Below are 24,230 nucleotides of genomic sequence, written 5' to 3'. Positions count from 1 at the left end.
AGAGATATTGTTTAGTTTTTGTAGTTTTAGATGGGAAGGATTTGATCATGTTTAAGGCTGATGGGAAATTTATGGAGGAGAGAATGTGCCTCGTCAGTCCCATTTCTCTAAATTTTACTCATTCTTTTAAGGCCTAAAATGCGTATCATCTCCTATGTAAAATCCATTTTCCCCCACTGCTCTCTCCCACACATCCCCTTCCTCAAGTGAAAATTCATTTCCCTCCGAGTTCCTAGTATTTGAATATTTATTCGTTACAGCGTAGTTACTTTCTTCTGTGTATTTTACTCAGCTTATTTCCCATCTCCTTAATTAGATTGTGAGTTTCTTAAGTAAAAGGACTGTGTGTTGGTCATCTGTGCCACTCACCATAAGGTGACCAAAACATCATGTGTACTTAGCAAATGTTTGTTGATTGACTGAGCAGGAAGGATTCTGAGCACAGCCAAGGGAATACTCAGAACTAGAAGAGAGCAAAAATCATCCTTATCCACCACACCTCTTATCTCCCTTACATTCAGAAACATCAGGTTTCCATTCCTTGAATGGCCTAAAATAAGGATTTTAATGACTAAAGTCAGCAACAGATCCACAGGCTTTTAGGTGGCCCACGGACAATCCTAGTCCCCCAATTTATTTCATTCAGCATGCATAATGGTTATAAACTTGTACATTAGTTCTCATCATTTCAATATGGGTAATTTCACATAAGATTTAGTTAATTTCAGGTTTATAAGCTGAGTAGATACCTCCTTTAGGCAGGGCCTGGTAGCTAAGCTGGCTCAAATCTGCATCATGCTTTCTTTACTTGTGTAGATATCTGCATGGTCCCTGAAAATTTTGAGCTTGTGAGTTCCAACCAACTGAGCTAATACCTCTAGTGTTTGCCATGGGTTGGTAGGCACACTATTAACATTTTTAGGAAAATAATTTTTCATTATATGTGACTGGTCCATTCAATGCAGGACCTTCAGTACTCCTAGCTCTTACCTACTACAGGTGAGCACTAAAATCACTGTGACACCCACTAAAATCATTGTGAAAGCCAAAAACATACCCTGCTCCATGTATTTTCATTTCCAAATGCTCTGGGAGGAAGCAAGACCATCCCTGGTTGAGAATCAGTGCTCAAAGAGATGATACTATGATCCATGCTATACTCTCATTAACTAAAAATGTCAGCTTTCTAAGGTTTTCCCCAGTGTGATCTACTGGGGAAGCCCTGGCTATATGTCCATAGGCTATCCAAAAAAGCAGCTATAGCCTCATATTCACCATTCAGGAGTACTTGGACTTAAATAATGCTATCAATAGTCCTATTATCCACTGTGGCAGGGACCACCCTAGATGTCTGTGGAGTCTCCACTTTAAACAATCCCTGATCCTTGCTGCATCAACCCAGGACACATGATTATGTTTCTATTAGAGTTTGACTTCCCGTGTTTCATCAGAAGTTAAGCCCATTTGTAAGCCCTAGACTTCTAACCTGGTCTGTAAGAGCTTCCCAAGCACTTGAAAGACCCTTGCCCTTGAAACTTGGGAGGGGGGGATGGGTAAGTGAATAGTAGAGGGGACGGCAGATTTCTTCTCATGATTCTCACTCATTTGAAAGACCAAACTTGATCCATCTAGCTGATTCCAATACCACCTACCATCTGAATTTTCCTGGGTTTTTATTCCAATGTAGGATTGAATCCTAGGTGGGGACACACAAGAGAAGCACATTTGACATCTGCTACATCACATCCTGCCTACTTCTCCCTCCCAACATGCTCAATAGCCAAATCCATGCTCAAACCAATGATCAACCTGCCTATCATTTTAACCTCCAATATGTCATACGAAGGGAGCATTTCAGTGTTGGTCAGAGGCAGGGACACCCCTGAGCAAAGTAGAAGGAAAACTTAGGAGAAAACAGAAAGAGTTGTTGGACCTTACAATTCTTATGGAGTTCTGTGGAGACACGAAAGGATGGAATCTCAGGTGCAGAAGCTGTGAGCATTCTCTCTATAGTATCTCCCCAAGCAATTGTCCAGCCTGTGAGGACACAATCTCAGTGACAGGGACATCTTATGTCTTAGCTATTCCTAGCTTAGACAGTTCTGATGACTACAGTTTCTTCATATATAGCTGAAAAATGCCTTATGCATTGAAATCATACTCACATTTTGAAAAGAAATGGGGGGGGGAATGACATAGTGATATTGAGAGCATCAACATTTCAAGTACTCATTTAATGCTCACCATAAGTCCAAAGGCAGCTAAGCACTTTACAGACATGATCTCAAAAGAATAGCACTTTGTTCCATATCTGTGATAGGCAGAATAATGGCCCCCAAAGATGTCCACATCCTAATACACAGAACTTGCGGATATGTCATTTGACATGGCAAGGAAAGATGAAGGTTGCTACGCAGCTGACTTCAAGATAGGGAGATGAACTTGGGATATTTGGGTGGGTCTAGTGTAGCCACAATGGTCCTTCAAATGAGAAAGAAGGAATCAGAAGAATCAGTGTTTGAGGGATGCAGAGTGAGCAAGACTCAACTTGGCCATCACTGGCTTTGTCTTTAAAGTTGGAAGGGGACCACAGGCAAGGAATTTAGGCAGCCTCTAGAAGTTGGAAATGACAAGGACACTGATTCTTCCATGGGGCCTCCAGGAGGAATACTTTTGCCGACACTGTGATTTTAGCACAACCATGTGAGACTTCTGATCACACGGATCAATAAGATAATAAATTTGGGTTGTTTGAAACCACTAAGTGCATGGTAATTTATTACAGCTGCAACTCCTACAACTACTACTGCAACATCAAAACCTCTTTGCAAAAGTCAGTCATTACCCACTTCATATTTTGTCCCCCAAGCTAAGTATCCCAGCTCTTACCTGCCAAACCTGGCCGACACACAAAGTAAGCATACAGTCATAAGGTTGTTTTGCTTGATTTGGCTCAGTTGGTATTAAATGCCAAATCTAATATAGCCAGGATGATTGCTTTCCAAAATGACCACTTTGAGAATTATGATATATTCTTCCTCAAAGCTGGCATTATTTGCAAAAAACCAAAAAAGGTAATTTTTTTTTTTTTTGGTTAGGCATTTTTGTTACTTTTTGTAACCTTAGAGACATATTACTCTACCTTAACAATCCTCTTTTCAACTCATGTGTAAAGAATTTTCTACCTTAACAATTCTCTTTTTTACCTCAGCGTATAAAGAATTTTGACTATTTGAAAAGTTAAGTGCACCCCTCAACAGATTGACTTTTGGGACCACTGAGACAACTCCAAACCATGTGCTCCAATTCAAGTATTCTGTAAGGAATTCCTCCAAAGAAAATCCTAAAATGCTTTTAAGCAAGGTTAGTACATTGAATAAGGGTGGTGCAAACTCTTTGGTACCAAAGGGAGAACCTAATGTATATGGCTGTTGAATGTTTCTTAAAAGCAAAACAGTGAAAACATCAATTTAAATCAAACTTAAATACATACTTTTGTAGTAGCAATGGAAACATTTGTTTTTCTCTAATGCTTAGAAGGGGAGGGAGACAGTAGAAACCACTTGTCTTCTCCTCTCATACCTCTTCTTCATTCTGTCATGAAGATTAGATAAAATCTCTCCCTCATTCCCCAACCTCCACCCAAGCAAGAAAAAAGAAATGGGTCCATATATTACTTAAACAATCCTGCTGTAATTATATATGGTCTAGGTGTGAATTACTTGGGGCACTAAGAGTCTGGGGAGAAAACTAGAGGACTCTCACCGCCTATATCACAGTTTTGTTTGTGTGGTTTTTTAAAATGTTGATCCCCAAACAGTAGCCAGCCTAATAACTCTCCACATTCTATCACTAATAAACTTGGTAATGGATTTCTTCTCTCTCTCAACATTTCATAGGTTTTGCCCAGGCTGCCAATGAAAGTGAAATGTACTCTGTGTTTGCTTCTTTTTTTTTTTTTTCTTGTTCCTTTTTAAGTTATAGCTGCTGGAGAGGCTTGATAAGTTTCTCTCTTATCTCACTAAGACATCTGAGGCTGATCCATAGTAACTGAATAATCAATTAATTCTCCTGCAGAGTTCCATTTACATAATGAAAATGCAACGTGCTGATATTTTATACAAGTCATTTTTGGTCGTCTAGACTGATAATATATTGTGTATTGATCGAGGGTGAAAGCCTAATGGATCTTCTGTTGTTGAAGTCGCAAAATTACAATTAAAGTAAAATGACAGAAGCAAGCATCTATTGGATTCTTATCTATATATCTCTCTTTAATATAGGTTTCTAAATGTCTGGACCTGATTAAGGCTTTGCTCTCATTTGAGTGAAAAGGGCACATAATGTGTGGCTGTTCGTGTTCTCATGGCTATGGCCAAAATCAATATTGTAGTATTTGCAAACATTACCAATTTACAAGGCTAAATTCTGTATCCTCTCCATAACCGGGGCACCTGTGACTTAAATCACACCTTTACTGTTGACGCAGTGGCCTCTTAACCTGAAGAAGGGAAGAGATTGGAGTAGAGCTTAGATCAAATAAATATAAATTAAGAATTCTGTGGTCTACATAGTCCTACGGGGACAATAAGACTCGATTCTTGATCTTTGTCCATTTGCCTTCATATATTTATGAAATCAGATCATGATTAATGATTTTTATTGCAGCCTTAACACAGAAGGCAATAGAGTGTTAATGGTTAAGCTCATAGGCTCTGAAGCCAGGCTGTATAAATTCTCATTCCCATCACTTAAAAACTATGAGACACAGATTAACTTGCCTGACTTCTTTGAGTCTCAGTTTTCTCATTTTTAAACAAATGCAATATTAATGCTCACTCCATAGTGTTGTTGTCAGAATTAAAAGAAGCTTATACGTGTTAGGTTCCCAGAATAAGGCCTGTCAAATAGCAAATGCTCAAGAAAGTTATCTATAATTACTAACAAATCTATTTGAAAAAGCATCATGGTCCTGGCACTCTAGGGCAGGTACTTTCCATTTAGTTGGAGAGAGTCGATGCACACCTAAGAAGATAATTCAAAAGAAGAAAGTTGAAGCAAAAAGTAGCTATTCATTCAAACATAGATGGTAGGGACTATGCTTTGAATGTGTACCTCAAAGAGTGTGTGTTGAAACTTAATGTCTAATGCAACAATGTTGGGAGCTGGGGCCTAATGGGAGGTGATTAGGCCATGACATCTGTACCGTCATGAATGGGTTAATGCTGTTATCAATGGAGTGGGTTCCTTATATAAGGAAGAGTTCATGTCCTCTTGCCTGCTCTCACTCTGTCTCTCTTGACTTTATGCTATGTAATACCTTCTGCCATGTTATGACACATCAATAAGGACCTTGCCAGATGCCAGCACCTCAATCTTGGACTGTCCAATCCAGAATCATGACTCAATAAATTTCTGGTCATTATAGATTACTCAGTCTGTGGTATTCTTTTATAGCAGCATAAAACAAACTAAGACAGAATGGTTATGTTTTCTATTTTTCTTCTTTCTATTTTCCTTCTTTCCGTTTTTCAACACTATGCGATGGGCACTAATATTTTTACAATGGCCATGCATTATTTTTTATAATCTTTAAAAAATTATTTCTACTTTGAAAAGGGGAGGAAACCATCCACCCAGGAAGAAGCAGTATTATCTGAAGTTCACACACTATGGTTCTGTGTTTTGTTCCTACCACATTTTACAGTGGTTCTCTTCCTCAAATGTGTTATCCATGTTTATTCTCACACCTCTTTGCATAGCAACTTCTACCAGATTTTGGAATGCCTTCAGAGCAGGACCCCCTTTGATAAATCAGGATTGTCCAGCTATTGTACCTTTATTTCTATTCATATATTCTCCATTTTCCCATGTTGCCTTTTACCCTCATTATGAACAAAACTTTACAGGTAGGAAAAAACAAGAAGTGACACTTGTTTTAATTTCCTTTATCCATGGGCAAATCTCAGAGATACCACTGAAGTGGGAGGAGGCTTCATAGCCCTAGGGTGATAATAAAGATGTCCTCTTTGCCCTGCAATGGGACAAGACCTCCTTGGAGCTTATCCAGCCTGGAAAACAGAGCACACAATTGTAAAGCAGATGTGGAATAGCAGTGACTAGGAAATAAAAATCAAGTCAATACATAAAATCCAGGAAGTTCAAGGCAACAACCAACAGTAAAATAAAAACATCCACCTCTTAGAAACTCAGTGTATTCTGTGCCTGTACTCAGCTCTGGACTCTGACTTCAAGAAAAATTGTTTTGATGTGTGAAAAAGGAAAAGGAAGCTATATAACATTTGTTTCTTGATGGTTCATTAATTACCCTTTCTGACTAGGGTGTATGAACTCAAGCTATTCAAAGTTGAGTTAAAACTAGCAGTGGTGGTGGCCAAAATTGCATTCTCAGCCCAAGAAAAGAAATCATCCCATGAAGATAAGAATTGGCTTAGACTGGGCCATACATCTTTAACACTCAGTAAGAATGCAGGTTCTTAGAATGCCCAGGGTAAAAATAAATTGGAGCCTCTTATTTGACATTGACTTTATTATTGCTTTTGTGCTTTGTTTAATCACCAATAATGATACTGTATATGACTACATGGTCTTATTTCTACATATGGTCTTAATTCTCTAGTGTTTCAAATGTCACAGAGCATCTCTAGTCTTAGTATCATGGTATGAAAAACACAATAAACACACAAAATAGACTAACAACTTTTCTTGACCTTGTACCTGCCAATGAACACCAATGACTTTACTAATAGTAAATTCTAATGAATTCCTTGTGTAGAAAGGCTATAATTGCGTACAGTGGGAAACTGAGGTACAGAGAAAAACAGTGATAGATTTAGAATTCTGGACCAAGTAGGCAATCTTTAAAGGTCAGGGTCTGGCTCAGGTGCCAGGAGGATGAAGGAATCATGCCAGAGGGGCGGGCCATCTACAAGACACCTTGCGTCCGCCCCAAAGTGATGCCCAGGGAGGCGGTCCCAAGAGTGGTAGTGATGTGTGGTTACAATTATTTATAGTTCTTCTTAGTGCTCAAAGAGGACACATTTTTCCCAGAGATTAAAAAAAAATGTTTTCTTGTGCTAATGGAGGTTAAATATAAAAGAACATAATGTGGGATATTTCCTGTTGCGCTGGAATTTGTGGATGAGATCCAAACTAAGGGACAAAAAGATGCTAAATAACCCATATTCTGAAGAAATCTGTGAACAATTGGGATAGACACCACTTGGGGATTCTCAAGAGTTAACAACCAACTCAGAGTCAAAAGTTATCGGCCTGGTGAGAAGACACGTGGCTGTTTCCTGCCCCTTGCTTGAGGAGAGGAAGGAGGAGGTTCTTTCCCATGCCCAAAGCCAAGTGAAGCAAGCTCCACATATTAGTTATGTCTATAAGAAAGAGGACCAGACAGCTTGATGTCTTGGTGACCATCTGCTCAGGCAGTGGGCTCATTAGATGTGACCTGCTCCTACTTGAACAGAGGGAAAGGGAATTGAAGAGAGAAGGCACCAGGGAGCAACTCTCTTTTGCTTTCCCCTGGACCAAATAAACCCCAGAGAAAGAAGCCTGCCCGAGTTCTCTTGCCAGCAAACTACTCAAGCAGGGTGATCACCAGTGCAGGGAAGCCCAGAAGCTGTGAGGTATATCAATGTGCTTAAGAATTGAGGTGTTGGAATAAATCAGGCCAAAAACAATTCTCTCATTTCAGAGGAACTCTGCAAGGGGAGCCCCCTTCTCTGTGGGCCCCACCCAAGAGCTCACACATGTCCTTGTACACCAACCAGTAGGATGTCACTTATACAGAGACGCCATACCTGGTGATATCAGCAAGAGGATCAGTGACAACCAATAGAGAGGTCCAATAAAAAATAGGTTGCCCTTCCCACACTTCTCCTTCAAGGTCCATATACCAGAGAAGTTAAGCCTTACAAAGGAAGAGCAAGGAGGTTTCCCAGAAGCAGGCCACACTCCAAAGTGAGGGAAAAGGTGAAGTTACAGGGTAGACGACATTCCCTCCATACTTCTTCGGGACCCTCAAGCCCAAACCTGTCTGATTCTAGGAAGCTGGAGAGGGAAGAAGATAGGATTTAAATTACTGTGAAATATAATTTTTTAAATTGAATAGGCAGAATTTTTTAAAATCTCTTTTGAGATTTTAAAAACCAATGGTATTTTCCTGATATAATGGCTTAAAACGGAAAAACTATAAAAATAGCTTGATTGCTGCACCACCAATGGGTTAAAACATCTCAATGATTGGTTATATAGATTATTTTCACATAACGCCTTATGTTGGAACTGGGTCTTAAACACAGACCATTTAACTTCAAACCTTGAATTTGTTCTACCCTATTGAACTGCTTCCTTCCCCCATACCAAATAATTTATCCTGTCTTTTATAAGGAAGGAAATGACAAGAGTAGAAAAAAATGTTAGTAAACTTTCCAATGCTTTTATTTTCAGAGCCTCTTTAAAATCACCACCTTCTTCAATTTGTTTCTTAACTAACCAGATTTTAAACCATGTACTTGAAGTGACTAGATAAGATTGAAAACAAATGGGGGTTGGGGTGGAGACACAGTCTATCGTGCCTATCAACTTAATAAATGAAGTTATCCTCATCAGTCAGGTCCAGAGGCCAGCAAGTCCCCGCAGTTTGCTGAGTCAGACCCAGCACATTTAATAAAAGCGATTGAAAAATAATGCTTGATGTTGCTCTAGTTCAGATGAGTAAATTGTGAGGACACCCCATACATTAAGCGGACCCATTCATTTCCATAATGTGATAGGATCATCTCCATTGATTCCACCATGCTCTGAGGACAGAAACTTGCCTTGGGTCCTTATGAAAGACTTATGGGGTCTCAGAGGAGTTGACAGGAGGCAATGCACTAAACCCTGTGTCCAAATCCCAACAAGTTTTTCTGCTGACTTGTCTCTCTGAACTTTTCTGATGTTTTTGTTTACACCCGTCAGACTGATGGAAGGTGCCAAGATTCGCTCTCTTTTGTGCATGATATACTGAGGGTACATGTCTTCCATTTCTAAACTTCCCCATAGTTCATTGATCTTAAGTGGTGAGTTTATGCCTACTTGTGAGGTCTAGACCCATCTCAGGAAGACTGCCGCAATGAGTGAATTGAAAATGTGTAATCTTCAACATCTCTCTAAGTCATTTCCACCCTCCCAAGCATATTCTCTGTCACTTAGACTAGAACTTATAATGTGTAACCCGATCCTCTATTGCTATTTGAATTTGTTGCCTATTTTCTGCTCTATAAACACTGACCTATTTCATATTTTACACTGTTGTTTCTTTGGAATATTTCTAAAGCCTTTTAAATCATCCTAATTTCATCCAACAACATCCAAGAAATTCTTATTTGTTGAACATGATAAGCTCTGGAGACATGAGTTGAATGTGATACAACCCCTGTCTTCAAATAACTTAAAATCTAGCAGAAGAGAGAGGAGACAGAAAGATCCTTGGGGGCTCAACTTGAATAAGGAGGTGACTGTGTAAGTTGGCCCCCCAGTAGTAACTCTGGAAAGAAAAATCAGGTTGGGTATCACGGGAAGCTAAGATCCTTATCACAGAAAGACAACAGTAGATACCAAATTCAAAGCACAAGACAAAAGCAGAACTGAAATGAAGACCAATGAATAATATTGGTGACTTTGAGATTTGAAAGCGAAACTAGTGAGGTGTCGGATGAGGAGGAAGTGGACCATGCAGGAGTGATTCTGCAAACAAGAATCTACAGCTAGACCATGTGATACCTGCCTGGACCAGAAACAGAGATAGAAATAGTGACTTTAGAAAGTGTTTACAGGCTGGCCAGTTGTAGCAGGTTGTAATCATTAACTTTTGGTATGGACAAATTTTGCACAAAGCTCTAAAATTGTGAGTAGCCAGAATTATCTTTAAATAATAACTATCAAAAGGAATATGTTACCTAAGCATAACAGCATCCTTTTGAATTAGGATATCATCTTACCATTTATGTTGTTATACTTGACCAATTAAGCACTGAATAATATAACTCCAATAAAGCATTTTTTTTCATAATTGAGTAAATGTCTTGTTATGTCTTGTTATAAAGTTGTTTATAAAGTTATAATATGTCTTGTTGTAAAGTCTTGTTGGGCAAAGTAGGTTTACATGGTACCCTACCAAGATTTACTTGATATGTTATACCACGCTTCTAAGGATTATTTCAGAATCTATAAAAACTGGTGCTTTCCCAAGCCATACTGGGGATACAGGCAGAGCTTCCCCATACAGTGCCAGGTCTCAGGAGGAACGATCCACATTCTGGATGTCATAGATCTACATATTTATTATGACATCTTTCTGGGGGACATCAGTAATGCATCCCAGTCCAGTGCAATCAGCATGCCGTGAGAAGGCAAGCCTGTTTCTAATTCACCTAAAGGCCATGCAGGTAGCAGGCCTTGTTTATAGGCCTCGGTGAGTCGCAGCAAGACAAGTCCTCCACTCGCTTCAGCTGACAGCAAGGAAGCTTAGCTTTGTTTTGCCTGTGACAGTTAGCATGTCTTGATGCTATCATGGGGGAGGGTGGTGTCTGTTATCTCTATCGTTAAGTGACACCAGGGGCTTTGTCCATGAGAAGACTCATCAGCCATACTTATGGGTAACCTCTAAGTTGTGTGTTTACTAATAGTTAACACTTACTAATCACTTAATATGTGCCAGATAACATTCAAAACACTTTACAATTATTATCCCATTTTATCCTCGCAATAATAACTCCATGAGGTTAAGCGACATTATTCCCATTTTACAAATGAGGAAACTGAGACCTGGGTACTTAACTCATCAAAGGATAATTAATACCAGCAGTGGTCTCTTAGGGGATCTATATTAGTCAGGGTTTTCCAAAAGAACAGACCAATAGGATATGTATGCAGAAAGGTTGTTTTTAAATGAGGATTTGGTTCACTCAGTTATGGAAGCTAAAAAATCTTCTGACAGCTGGAGACCCAGGAAATATGGGTAATTCAGTCCATATCCAAAGGTTTGAGAGTCAGAGGAGCCAGTGGTACAAATCCAAGTCCTCTGAGGGGAGGAGATGACCGATGTCCTTAGCTTAATAATCAGGCACAAGAAGGGGTGAACTCTCTCTTTCTCCATCTTTTGATCTATTCAGGCCCTCCAGGGATTGGATGATGCCCACTCACATTGGGAAGGCCAATCTGCTTTACCAAGTCTACCTATTCCAATTCTAATCTCATTTGGAGGTAGCCTAAGAGACACACTCAGAAATAATATTTGGGTGCCCATGACCCAGTCAAGCTGACACATAAAATTAACCACAATAAGGTATTTGACTTGAGAACCTATACAAATGCCACATGGATTGGAATCACCAAGTCAATTATATCACCATATAGTTGATTCAATTTTATGTTTCTTAAACTGATAGACATTGACAGTTACCAGGGTTACAATATAGTAGAAAAATAAGAAGTATGAGTCTACTTGCTTAAGGTTTGAATCCTAACTGCGGTATGTACTCTCGTTATACTAATCATAATCATTAAACTGGCCCATTTTTAATCATCTGATTCATTATTTTGTATGTTAATAATAGTAACAATGATAAAAATCTATAAACAATGATAAAAAATCGTGGCTTTGAATATAACTGATAATATTGTTTTGAGCAACTTCTTCAAATAATTGCTTTAGCTTGTAGAATTTCTCCTAGAGTTAAAAAGATTGGTTCCATTACAAAATATTCACAGTAAACAAAATACATCTTGTAAATTGGTAACTATAATCTTATGAAATAATATAATATGGTAAGAAAACCATTTAGAATTTATAACTTCATGGAAAAATAAGATATGAAGTCAGACTCGAAATTTCTAGGTATCTTTCTTAGTACTTGAATGGTTTGTTAATATAATGGACTCTGTGATAATTTGGGGTCTCACAGTATCTTGAATCCTATGGAAATGTTCGGCCAACAGTTGAATAGATACGGTAAGGTCCATTATTTCATTTTTAAATGAATTAGAAAGTTTTATGAATGGATATCCATACAAATACACACAAACTCAATATATATTCATTGTACCCATTCTTCAAGTATACCTTTTGAAATCATGCTTATGGGCTAGTTGATTCTATATTAGATTATTTCATTTTCTAACAAACATTTCCAAGAGTCCATCTACTACATGCATGGCACTAGAGACTGGAAGATAAGAAAGACATGATGTCTGCCTCTAGGATCTTAATCCAGGGAATGATTCAGCACATTATTGAGTCAGGAAATAGTGCTGATCAGGTGCACTTGTGAGGAACAAAATTCTGATCCACGCTTTGTCATTCACTTCCTGCTTGACCACAGGTAAACCACATTCTTCTCACCTTTAGATTCCTTATTTACAAGATGATGTGCTTGATCCAAGGGACTGTGTTGATTTTGTCCTTTACAATATTTTGAGAAAGAAAATCAAACACAAAAGCATAATGAAAGAAGTAAAACTTACCTGAAATCCCACCGCTAATCATTTTGGTGTTATCTTTTCATGTAACTCTTAGCTCATACATGAGAGACACACAGTTTTACATTAATAGCATCATGTCACATATTTATGTTATAGACCCTATGTTTTTTGTTCTTATTTTAGGATATTATGAGAGTAACAAACATTTTGGGTACATTTTATGTCTTTGCCTCATCCAAGCAAGGATTAGAGGCATGCCCTTTCCTCTGTAATGCTCATTAGTTGTGAATTTACCCACCCCCAATCCCCTAATTCCTGGAGACTAGTACTACCATGTGAGCACCATAGTACAGACCTTATTTTTAAAACAGCTTTGTTTTTTGCCTTTATCTTCTTTTTCTCCTTGCTCCATCCCCTAAAATAAACAACATTGACAACTTTCCAACTTTTGTTAGGCCCATATAACAATATACATGCACAATAAAATATACCTATATGAAGGACTTGCATAACATTATAAAATTTGGTATTAAAATTTACCTGTTCTGCTTAAAAATACATTCTGATATATCCAAGGTATCTGGGATATTTCTACCTTAATCTTTTTGATGGCTACATACATGTCTTTGTGTGGATAAACTAAAATTCCATTTCCCTGTTTATGAGCATTTATTCCTTTCTAGTTTTTAGAAATTGAAAACGTTGTGTAATAAACATTCTTGTATGTAGTGCTTTTATTTCTGTAAGATAAATTCCCAGATGTAGGATTTCTGGATCAAAGAGTAAGCATATTTTTGCTTTTAATATATATTGTCAGAATGTTTTTAAAATGCTGTAATAATTTATATTTCCACCAGCAATATTTAAGAGTACTCTGTACCTTGCAAGCTAGCCAACTCATTTACATTTTCTCCGATGTGAAGGGTACAAAGTTGTTATTTTTAATTTGCATTTCCATGATTGCTAATGAACTTGAGCATCTTTTCCAGTGCTTACTGATGCTTAGATTTGTTCTTCATATTTCCAGATGTCCTCCAGGGTAAACATAAGGTTCCTGAGGTTTCTGGCAGCTACCATGAGAAGAAAGAGAGGGATCAAGATGGCATGGCTTCAGGTCCCCCCCTATCCATTTTAACTAGAACAGTTTATTCATTTCGTTCCTTGTAGGATTTGATTTGTAAATATTGCTTGAGAACTACTAGACTAGAGGCTTTCTAATATCCCTTCCCTGAGATTTTATGATGACAAAATAATATTGTTTGCTGATTTTGTTGTTATCTCAGCAAGATTTTAAGTTAATTTTAGCTAGAATTCCATCTTACAATCCCTTTGTATCCAAGAATTATGTTAGTACAATAGTTCTTATATGTTAATATGAATACAAATCACCTGGAGAACTAGATAAAAAGGTGGATTCTCTAACGCCAATACCAGAGACTGATTCAGAAGGTGATGGGACAAGGTTTAAAAATATATATATATATATATATATATATTTTAACAAACACTTCAGAAAGTTGTTATACAGATGGCCCCAAGACCATACTTTGAGATGTTCTGGTACTTATCACTTAGTGGATACTCAACAAATGTTTGCTGATTAACAGATTCCCCTAACCTGGCATCAGGCTTTCCTTAAGTCTATGTGCTTTAGTGAAGTTTTCTTTAGTGAAGCTACATAAGCATTGGCACTAAAAAGTTTATTTAAAAGTTCCACACTGCAGTAAAACTCAACCTTTGGAGTCCAGCTAATGTCTTCAGAATTAGTAGAAAATCTTCACTTTCTAGAGGCAGATGGGAGGTCAGAGAGAATAAAATCGGGCTCCTCTGCTCTGTCAGGAATCTTCCCAGAGCACCTGTATTGTGGTCCTAGTTTCTTATCGAAGAACTCCTCACTCTGAGCCTATTCCATACCACTCTCACTAGCCAGAGGATGGGGTTATACAAAGAGAATTCAGCTTTCGGGGTGAGAAAGCTAAAATTAATTGCAATAAAACCATCCCAGAGAAATCGCCGGAAAAGGGACTCATAAAGATCTCTTTATAAAAGAGAAGTGTATTAAAGAAATAAACTTTCTGTCTGATTTGTTGGGGCCTGTTCAATCTTACATTCTTTGCTCTCATCCTATCTGCATCCCAATCACCCTGATTTACTCTGTCACCGGGTGATGGTACAAAGGGAAAGATTGCAGATCTAATTAGCATAATATGGATAAGCAAATGAGGCCTAATCAATTATGGTTCACACTTGCTTTCATCACTCGTGCCAACAGTCGGCAAATTCACTGACAGTTCAAATGTGACATTTTTAGAAGCCATCAGTAAATCAATAACAAGTGACAGTAATTTAGATGCACACTTCGTTCTGCCTCCATTTCTGTCCAGGAGATGCAGCCTCCCAGCCCAGGGACACCTGAGCTCAGCAGTCAAAGCCTTTCACCACTTAAATCTTACACATGGGCCAAGTCTCTGCGTCCTGTCTCTTGGCATGGCAGCCATCTATCATGGCTTGCATGAAAGTTATGGTAAGTGTAGTGACTAGGAGTTGTTCTTCGGTTCGTATTAAATTTTTGGAACCGGCCTGATAGATGTATTTCTGAGGAGGCAATATGGTCTAGTAGTATATGCCACAGAGCAGCTGACCCAAATTCTCACCCTGATTCTACTACTCATTACTTGTACGACTTTGGTGAAAATCACTTACTCCGTGTTGCAACTACGCCATCTGTTGAATGGGGTCTGGGGGCGGGGGATGCTAATGTGTACCTCATTTCCCTCACAAGCCTGGATTGAGGATGAAATGAGATGTCCGTGGTGAACATGCTTTTCATAAATATAAGGTCACTGAGTAGAACCACAGGAGAACAGAGTTTTAGTTTTCAGAGTAAGGAGAAATGGTCTGTTCTCTTGTCTGACATTTATAGCCATTTTATTTTATTCCTATGGTATTCTTGTCAAAAATCCCAACCTTAATATGAGCCTCATAAAAAGGCAGAGCAGGAATTTTAAAGTTCAAATTCGATGCAGTAAAATAAAATCTGAGAAAGACAGAGTTGGAGAGAACCTTAGTCATCGCCATCATCGTCACTGCCATCATCACCAACACCACCTTATATTTCTCTAGTGCTAATAGTTAAGAAAGAGACCTCACAGACAGGGTTTATCTCTGGGCTGAATGCTTCAGTAAGAATATTGCACAACTGCAAATCCCTCAGATATGGATGAAGATGGAGACTCTGGCACTCCACTTAAAAATCTCCTTCCATGCTGACATTTGCCATTCCGCTGCTTTGAGGAAATGTCCACTTACCAGCTCTAAATCTATTTAAGCAAGTGTTGTTTTATTCCTATCTATCATTCTCCATTGCCCACAAGGTCATTGTCTCTGAAATTCACATTCTCTAGAAATACAACATCCCCTTAGCCCGTGTGGTTGGTCTTATTATAATATGCACTTAATAAATCCGTATGTTGGCCGGGCGCGGTGGCTCACGTCTGTAATCCTAGCACTCTGGGAGGCCGAGGCGGGCGGATTGCTCGAGGTCAGGAGTTCAAAACCAGCCTGAGCAAGAGCCAGACCCCATCTCTACTACAAATAGAAAGAAATTAATTGGCCAACTAATATATATGGAAAAAAAATTAGCCAGGCATGGTAGCGCATGCCTGTAGTCCCAGCTACTCAGGAGGCTGAGGCAGGAGGCTTGCTTGAGCCCAGGAGTTTGAGGTTGCTGTGAGCTAGGCTGATGCCACGGCACTCACTCTAGCCTGTGCAACAAAGCAAGACTCTGTCTCAAAAACAACAACAACAACAACAAAAAATAAATCCGTATGTCTCCTACAGATCACTGTCCCCCATTTTAAATTTAAATTTGTATGAACCAGTCCTTTAATGCCTCATTCTAGAATCTGGAAAATAGTTTTAATTCACTTTATTGGAAGACATTTATCGAGCACTGTACCCACTGGCTACCGTTACAAAATTGCTGTGCAACAAATAACTACAAAAACTCAGCAGCCTGGAACAATAAAAATTTATTTCTCACATGTCTATCATTGTAGCTCAGCTGATCTTGGCTATGTTTGCTCATATCTCTGTGGATGGCCTAGGGGCTCTGTAAGTTTTGGCTGGAACATCTTAGCTGGAGCAACTCTGCTGCATATGTTTCTCATCCTTATCCTCATACCGTGAGAACAACCTTTTTACAGTAACATCAGAAGTTCAAGGGCAAGGATGCCAGTCACTCAAACACTTTCCAAGTCTCTGCTCCTGTCACATCTACTAATATACCTTTGGCCACAGCAAACCACATGGCCAAGCCAAAGGGTGGAGGATTGTGTCCTGCCCAGAGCAACAGGGCACTGCCAAGTTATAAGGCAAAAAATTTGGATATTTGAATGGAACAATAATTATAACCACTAATGTGAGTGCCTTATATGGAGAAGTCTTGAGTCTATAAGAAATACGAGTATAAATGGGAAGAGATTTTTTCCATGTAGGATCTTACACCCTAGTAGCGAATATGGGAATATTTCATGTAAGGGAAAAATTATATCTGGTTGTAGAATGATGAAAGGCTATAAAGAAGGTGTCATTTGAAATGAATTTCAATGAACAAGTAGTATGTTAACAACCAAAAAGAAAATGGGAAAACATCCTATGTGGTAGAACCCTTTGGAGAGATGGCATACAGAAGGAAAAGAATGGACATGTTCTGAAAACCATCAAAGGCTCTAGATGGTTATAGATGAAATATGTGAATGGTAGGAAATGACCAATATAGCCAAAAAAGAAGGGTGAGCTCAGGATTTTTAGAGTCTCAGCTGTATCAATAGATATCTCATTTCTGCCATCACATTGCCTAAGACCAAATTCCAACCAAACAAACAATAATTGAAAGATAAGGGATTTATCTTTCTATCTCTCTCTCTATCACCAAGAGGCAAGCCTACATGATGCTCTGGGCATCAGTTGAACACCTTCCTCAACTTTTTACAGCATCATTTCATCTGAGAACATGTGCATCTGCCTGAAACATATTTTCCCAGGGTAGCACTTGACTTTAAGCTGACTAGAGATATCAAACTTTCTTTCACAGATCCTTTGACATACTTGAACATTATTGAACAAATGTCAGTTATGTCTATCTCTTGAATTGTGTCAATCTGAATTGAAAATGTGCTGACTTTTTTTTTTTTTTTAGCATCATCACTCGCTGTGTTTCTATGCAGCAGCACAATTGGACGTGACTGGAAATATTGGTCACTTCTACTCCCTAGAATGTTTAAGTTAGTTCTTGCACCCTCATTTCCAGGAACTAACTCTTTACAGTCATGTAGAATCACACCTGAAAAGTTTGGAGGATAATTACAATTCTTTTGTGAGTATAAAGTTATAGTTGTTAATGAAATTACAGCTAATTATATCATTAATATATTATAGTATTATAAGTGAAATGAGAACTCTATAGGTTTTCTTCAAAAAATGTATCTTGTTCCTTACAATATTATACAAATTTGCAAATATGTCTCGGTTGAGGAAAAAGCCCTCTTAACTACTAATAATTATAATTATAAGATACTTCTGAAATATATGAGATTTTAATTTTTAAGTATGATAGTGACTTCTACCAAGCTACCAAATGTTTTAAAGTAGAATATATGGTAATATACAAACAATAGTAAATAAGAATAATAGGTGACATTTATTAACTATATACTACTGTTCATATGCTGGACTAATTATTTGCATATTAACCTTTTTAGTCCTCCTAATTACTTATGAGCTGGAACTGGTGTCATTCCCATTTTATAGGTGGTAAGACTGAGACTAGGTAATTTGCCCAAGATCATCCCTATCCTCATAGAACTTATTTTTACAGTCAATACTATACATTTTCATAAGGATAAATGCTTAGTATCTCACAATTTAGTGGATTATTGTTTTCTCATATATTAACTGTTAGTCTAATCTTCATTACTAAATTATAAGTTTCTTAGAGGCTGGAAGTGTATTTTATAATTCTTTTTTAATTTTAGTTTCCCCATAGCATGCAGTTACATGATGATAGATTGTGCCATTCAATATTTATTTTCTATCTGATATTTTTCTTCTATTTTTTGAGCAATGCACCATTAGCAAACCCTTGAGAATTCACCCGTGCAGGGCTATTTTATTGTTTGAAGTTGCTGCCGATTCATTGTGAGGGCAGCAGGGAAAGCGATCAGTTCAGGTCCCTGGGGTGTCTACATAACTTTCCCTTCCAGATGTTGTGCTGACTTGAATCATGGGTATCCAATGCCAAAATCTAGAAAAAACTAAAAAAATAGGTTCTCTGGACATTTAGCAGTATATTAAAAAATGCCATTGTGTGATGTTGAACAAATTCTTTACACCTCTTGTGCTTGTTTCTCTTTTTATTATTCTTCAGCTAAGTGAACAGGTAGAAGGAAGAAATAGAATGATATCTGGCCTGTTTAGGTGATATCTTCTTCCTTTTTAACAGATTGCCAAAAGAAGCTTTACTTTTGTTTAACTATTTCATTCCAGTATTTTGGGCAAGTATAATGAGAAACAAAGGATTCTCTTTGATTTAAAAACTATCTTGGAACAATTTCTGATTAGGAGATTAAATAATCACTTCTTTTCTGGTACTTACAAAGATGTTAAAAGGGACCAGTGATTACTTGAATTCCAGAAATATGGTAGACTAAACATCTAGAGATAACATCTCAGTTCAGAAAGCCCTTGGGCTGAATGCCAATGAAACACCATATGTCGAATTTGGGAGATGCTGGGAAAGCAGGACTTTGAGGGAAATTTAAAGTAATGCTTATAATAATAATAATAAAAGCATATAGACTGGAAATTAACAAGTTATATGTTTAACTTAAGAAGTTGAAAAAGAATACAAACACACAAAACAAGCAAGTAGAACAAAAAAAGATAAGAGCTGAAACTAATAAAAGAGAAAGCAAATATATAATAAGTAGGATCAAAAATCAAAAAGTTGGTTTCTTGTAATGTTTAATAAAGTTGTCAAACCATTTGCAAAACTGATTACAGGGAAAAAGCATGAGAAAGACAGAAGCAGAAAGAGAAGGTCCCAAAACACAGTATTAGGAATAAAAGGGGAGCAGGACCACAGATGCATCAGAGATTAAATAGATAATAAATATATATTATGACAACTTTATGCTAATCAACTGGCCAAATTATTAGAAATTATATTTAAAAAATAGAAAATACCTCCCAAAAAGTCAATTTAGAAAAAAAATCTTCTTATATTGAGTCAGCATATGTTCCTTTAATGTAATGCAAGTCAAATAGGTTACTAAATATTGAAAGATCTACAAACTGACTTTTAAGAGCCTCTACCTTGATCCCCAACTACCACCCAGGCCACGTTTTCTCCTTTTCTGAGACCACCCCTTAAATCACCCTACAATCCATCAACTGATGGTTAATTCTGGGCACAGCAGGGACTTCCGGATCCTCTTTCAGGGCGATCAGTTGATACTGACTAGTCCAGTGTCTGATCCAGATCACTAGCAAAACATTCTGTTAGTCTTGCCTATCCCCATTAGTTAAAATGAATTGCCAGTTAACAATCTACCCACATTAATACACCAGCTCCAGAAGGTTTTACAAATGAGTTCTACCAAACATTTAAGAAATTGGTAAATTCATGCCATTTTTCACACATTTCTTCAGACTATAAAAAGAGGGAACATTGCCTATTTTGTTGCATAGGACTAATCTGGCTACAAATTCAAAATGAGACAAGCAAATTACAAAGACATGAAAATTACATGCCAACTTAATTCACAAATTTATATAAAAAATTTGTGAACATAATGTTAGCAAATCAAATTTAGGAATATGTAAAAAGATGATTACATCATTAACAAATTGGATTTATTCCAAGAATGTAACATAGTTTCAGTATTAGAAAATGCGTTGATGTGGTTTGCCATATTAAGAGAATAAGAGAAAAAATATTCTCAATAGATGCACAAAACTAGTTTGATAAAATTTAGCTAATATTCATGATTTTTTAAAAATAGAATCTTAGAAAATTTGAAATAAATGTGATTTCCTTCATCTGGTAAAATGTATATGTCAAAAACCATAGCAAACTCCATATTTCATGGTATAATTTTAAAGGATTCTCTTTTAAATTAGGAGCAAGGTTTTAAAAAGCTTACTATCACCATTTCTCGGCAACATATATATATATATATATGCTATTTATTATGATAAAAATTACATGGAATAACTATGTTAATAATAAATAATAAATATATTATTGTAATATATAATATTAAATATAATATTAAAAGTTGTACAGGACAATATTATAGACAAAATTATAAAATGTTGTGCAAATATATTAAAGAAATCTTAAGTAAATGGAGAGATACATCTTATTCACTCCTGGATGCCAGCTTTCCCCAAATTATTCTTCACATTCAATTCAATTCCAAAGAGTATTCTACAGTGTTTTTTTCCAAGCTGAGTCTAATATTTATACCTAAGAACAAAACTTGAAGAATAGCCAATACATTAATGCAGGAAAAGGGCAAGGTTGTGGATTAGACCATAATCAATATTTATTATTATGAAGTCTGGTAAGACACTGTGGTTTGGGGATAGGAACAGATAAATAGACAAATGCAATAAAATGGAGAGCCCAGACTTGTAAAAACAATATATGACAGATCTGGCTTTGCAAATCAGTGAATAAAGTAGACTCTATTTATTAAGTAATGTAGAAACAATTAGTTACCATATGGAAAAAAATGAAATTGGATGCCTATTTCCTATTATTTGCAAGTGTCAGTTGTAGCTAGAATTATGACCTAAATTTAAAAGGCAAAACTTAAAATTTTTAAAAGAAAATATAGGAGAAGATCTTTGTAACTTTAAGGTAGAAAAAAATTTTGTAAACTATACTTAAATTGAAAAATTCATAAAGAAAAAAATGAATAGATTCAACTGTATTAAATTAGAATTTACTTTTAAGAGAAGACAACATAAAGTGGAATAGGTGAGCCACAAACCTGGAAAAAAATATTTGAAACACATATAATAATAAAGGATTTGTGTTCATGAAAAAAGCAAAACAAACAAAAACCCCCACAATTCAAAAGGAAAAAGACAAAATCTCCACAGGAAAATTGGCAAAATTTCCAGAACAGAAAACACCAGTGGTAAATAAATATATGAAAAGATACTAGTCTCATTAGAAACCAGAGAAATGTAAATTAAAATCCCAGTGAGATACAACTTCACAAGCAACAAATTAGCAAAAATTAACAAATACCAAAAGTTGGCAAAAATGTGTAATAAGAACTTTTATACTCTGCTGATTGGAGGACAAATTGGCACAACTTCTATGGAAAATAATTTGGTAATAAATACCCAAGAAAGTTAAAGATGTGTAGACCCAGCAACTCTACTCCAGGTGACATCTATGAGAATGTTCAGAAAAGCAATGCTTATAATAGCAAAATAAATAAACAAAGGGTGTTATATGAAAATCAGGGAATACTATGCAGTAAAAATGAGTAAATATAGCTGTATGCAAAAGTTAAGATGAATCTCAAAAATGCAGCATTAAGCAAAACATGGAAGTTGCAAAATATTAATATAGGCAGCATGATTTCATTTATATAAGAATCAAAACAGAAAGCAATAATAATATATTGTTCAGGGAGACATACTGGTGTAAAAGCAACAGCAACAATAAGAATGATTAACACAAAATTCAGATCTTGGTTAATCTAAGCAGTGAGAAAGGGAGTGTGATCTGCAAAGGGCATGTAGAATGCTAAGAGGTACTGGTATTGTTCTATTTTGTATGCAGTCTGATGGGCACACATAAGTTCATTTCAATATTTTTCTTTAAATTCTAAATATATGTTATATACTCTCTTCTGTGTGGATGATGTATTTCACAATAAAAAAATTTTAATATCATGAAAATCCCATGTCGAAATATTTTAGGAGTCTCCAAAGAAAAACCCTGTGGATTGCATATCAAGGCACAGTAATTCAGTGTAAGAGAATAAGCTCAGAGGCAATGTGCAGAAAATACAACTCATACAAAAGGACCCTATTACACAAGGGTGGGCAACCAGGCACAGAAGTGAAATGCAATTTTAGAATACCCTAAATCTGCAAATAAAAAAATAAAAAGACAAAGTAAATATTGGTTTGAGGGGAAATACAAATTTACATTTGGGTGAGACTCTTTTGTGCAATGCAACCTTGAGGACGAAAATGTTCGTGAATCTGTCTGTGGTCGCTGGGAACGCAACTGTGAGCTCCTCTGCAGAACTCAGGCAGGACATCCAGCACTTGCCCTAGAACCAGAACCCTGAGAGACCTGGTCTGAGAGAAAGGAACAGCTGGCAATTAGAGGGCCAGGGTTAACCCACAGCTGGTGGAATCAACCAAATGACTGCAAAGACAAAGCCAGGCATGGGGGAGGTGCAGAGAGAGAGAGACCAAGAGGGGAAAGGAGTTGACTAAATTAAACCAGACATCCATATAAATTAAGCTTTATTAAAATGGTGCCATGGTTCTGATTCTTTTAATACTAATTTATTGGTTTGATAGATTCTTATAGCTGAGAAGAGCTCAAGGTATAGAGAGGGAGAATGTCCCTTGTGCTCTGGACAAAGAGTACTGTGAAGCTTCCCCTACTCTCCTCTTCCTTTATTTACACTACTCCCCCATCTTCAAAGAAACATCTGCGTGCTTCTCTACACGGAACCCCTGGAACCAGGCAGCCTGAGAAGCAAAGACCTGAGTCAGTGGCTTTAGTGATGTAGTGTGACCTACACTGATCTGGCTTTTCGGCTTTCCCATTAAGAAAACATTTCATACTGTCAAATGCAACAGTCTGAAATACATTTTGCTAAAGAGGATGTTTTACCACTGAGGCACTAAAAGCTAAATGGGCCACATTTCTGAAAGATCCATAAAGTTTAGGAGGAATTAAAGAAGAAATATATCAACATTTATGGAAGATTAATGAAAGACTGCAAAATGTAAAATGTAATGTCCTTAAATTAGTCTGAGAAAAGAGAAATAGAACAGTGTTGAGAGAACTGGAATGAAATTCAGAAAGGAACGTCTTAGACTGAACATCAGGGAAATGACAGGCTGGGAGAAATCTACAATGACACAGGAGCTTTCCCAAGGAAAGGAAAGAAGTAGCCCAGAGGAGACAGCTCATTCCAGGGGCCCACTGTCAGGGCTGGGTGAATGAAATGATCTGTTTTGTACTGTATCTTCCATCGTTAATGTCTCATTCCTGTCAAACCGCACCAACTGTCTATCTTATACCAGGACATTTCATCAAAGAAGTGTCATTCCTGGGGTGGGCAAATTGACCTGAGGATAAAATGAAAATTCCAAACTTACACAGTCAAACGGGAGTTCCTTTCCCAAGGGGGCCTTCTTAATGTACCTTGACCAATTCCTAAGTATTTCTCAAGGAAGTTGAGGAGAGAGTGAAGGGACAGAGGGGCAGGGTAGGGGATAGATTGTTTTGCTTTAAATAAAGATAAATAACATCTTGGATTTTTGATATAGCAAAATAATATTCGTAGACCTGTAAGATTAGAACCACTGGTAAATGAGAGTGGGCTTAATTTAAAAAAAAAAAAAAAAAAACCAAAAACAGCACAGTTAAGTTCTACATTTTCTGTTTTATCTCTTTGTTTTTT

The sequence above is a fragment of the Microcebus murinus genome, chromosome 2 (genome assembly GCF_040939455.1).
Source record: "Microcebus murinus isolate Inina chromosome 2, M.murinus_Inina_mat1.0, whole genome shotgun sequence".
In the NCBI taxonomy this organism is placed as follows: domain Eukaryota; kingdom Metazoa; phylum Chordata; class Mammalia; order Primates; family Cheirogaleidae; genus Microcebus; species Microcebus murinus.
Note: the sequence above shows the minus strand (reverse complement) of the source record.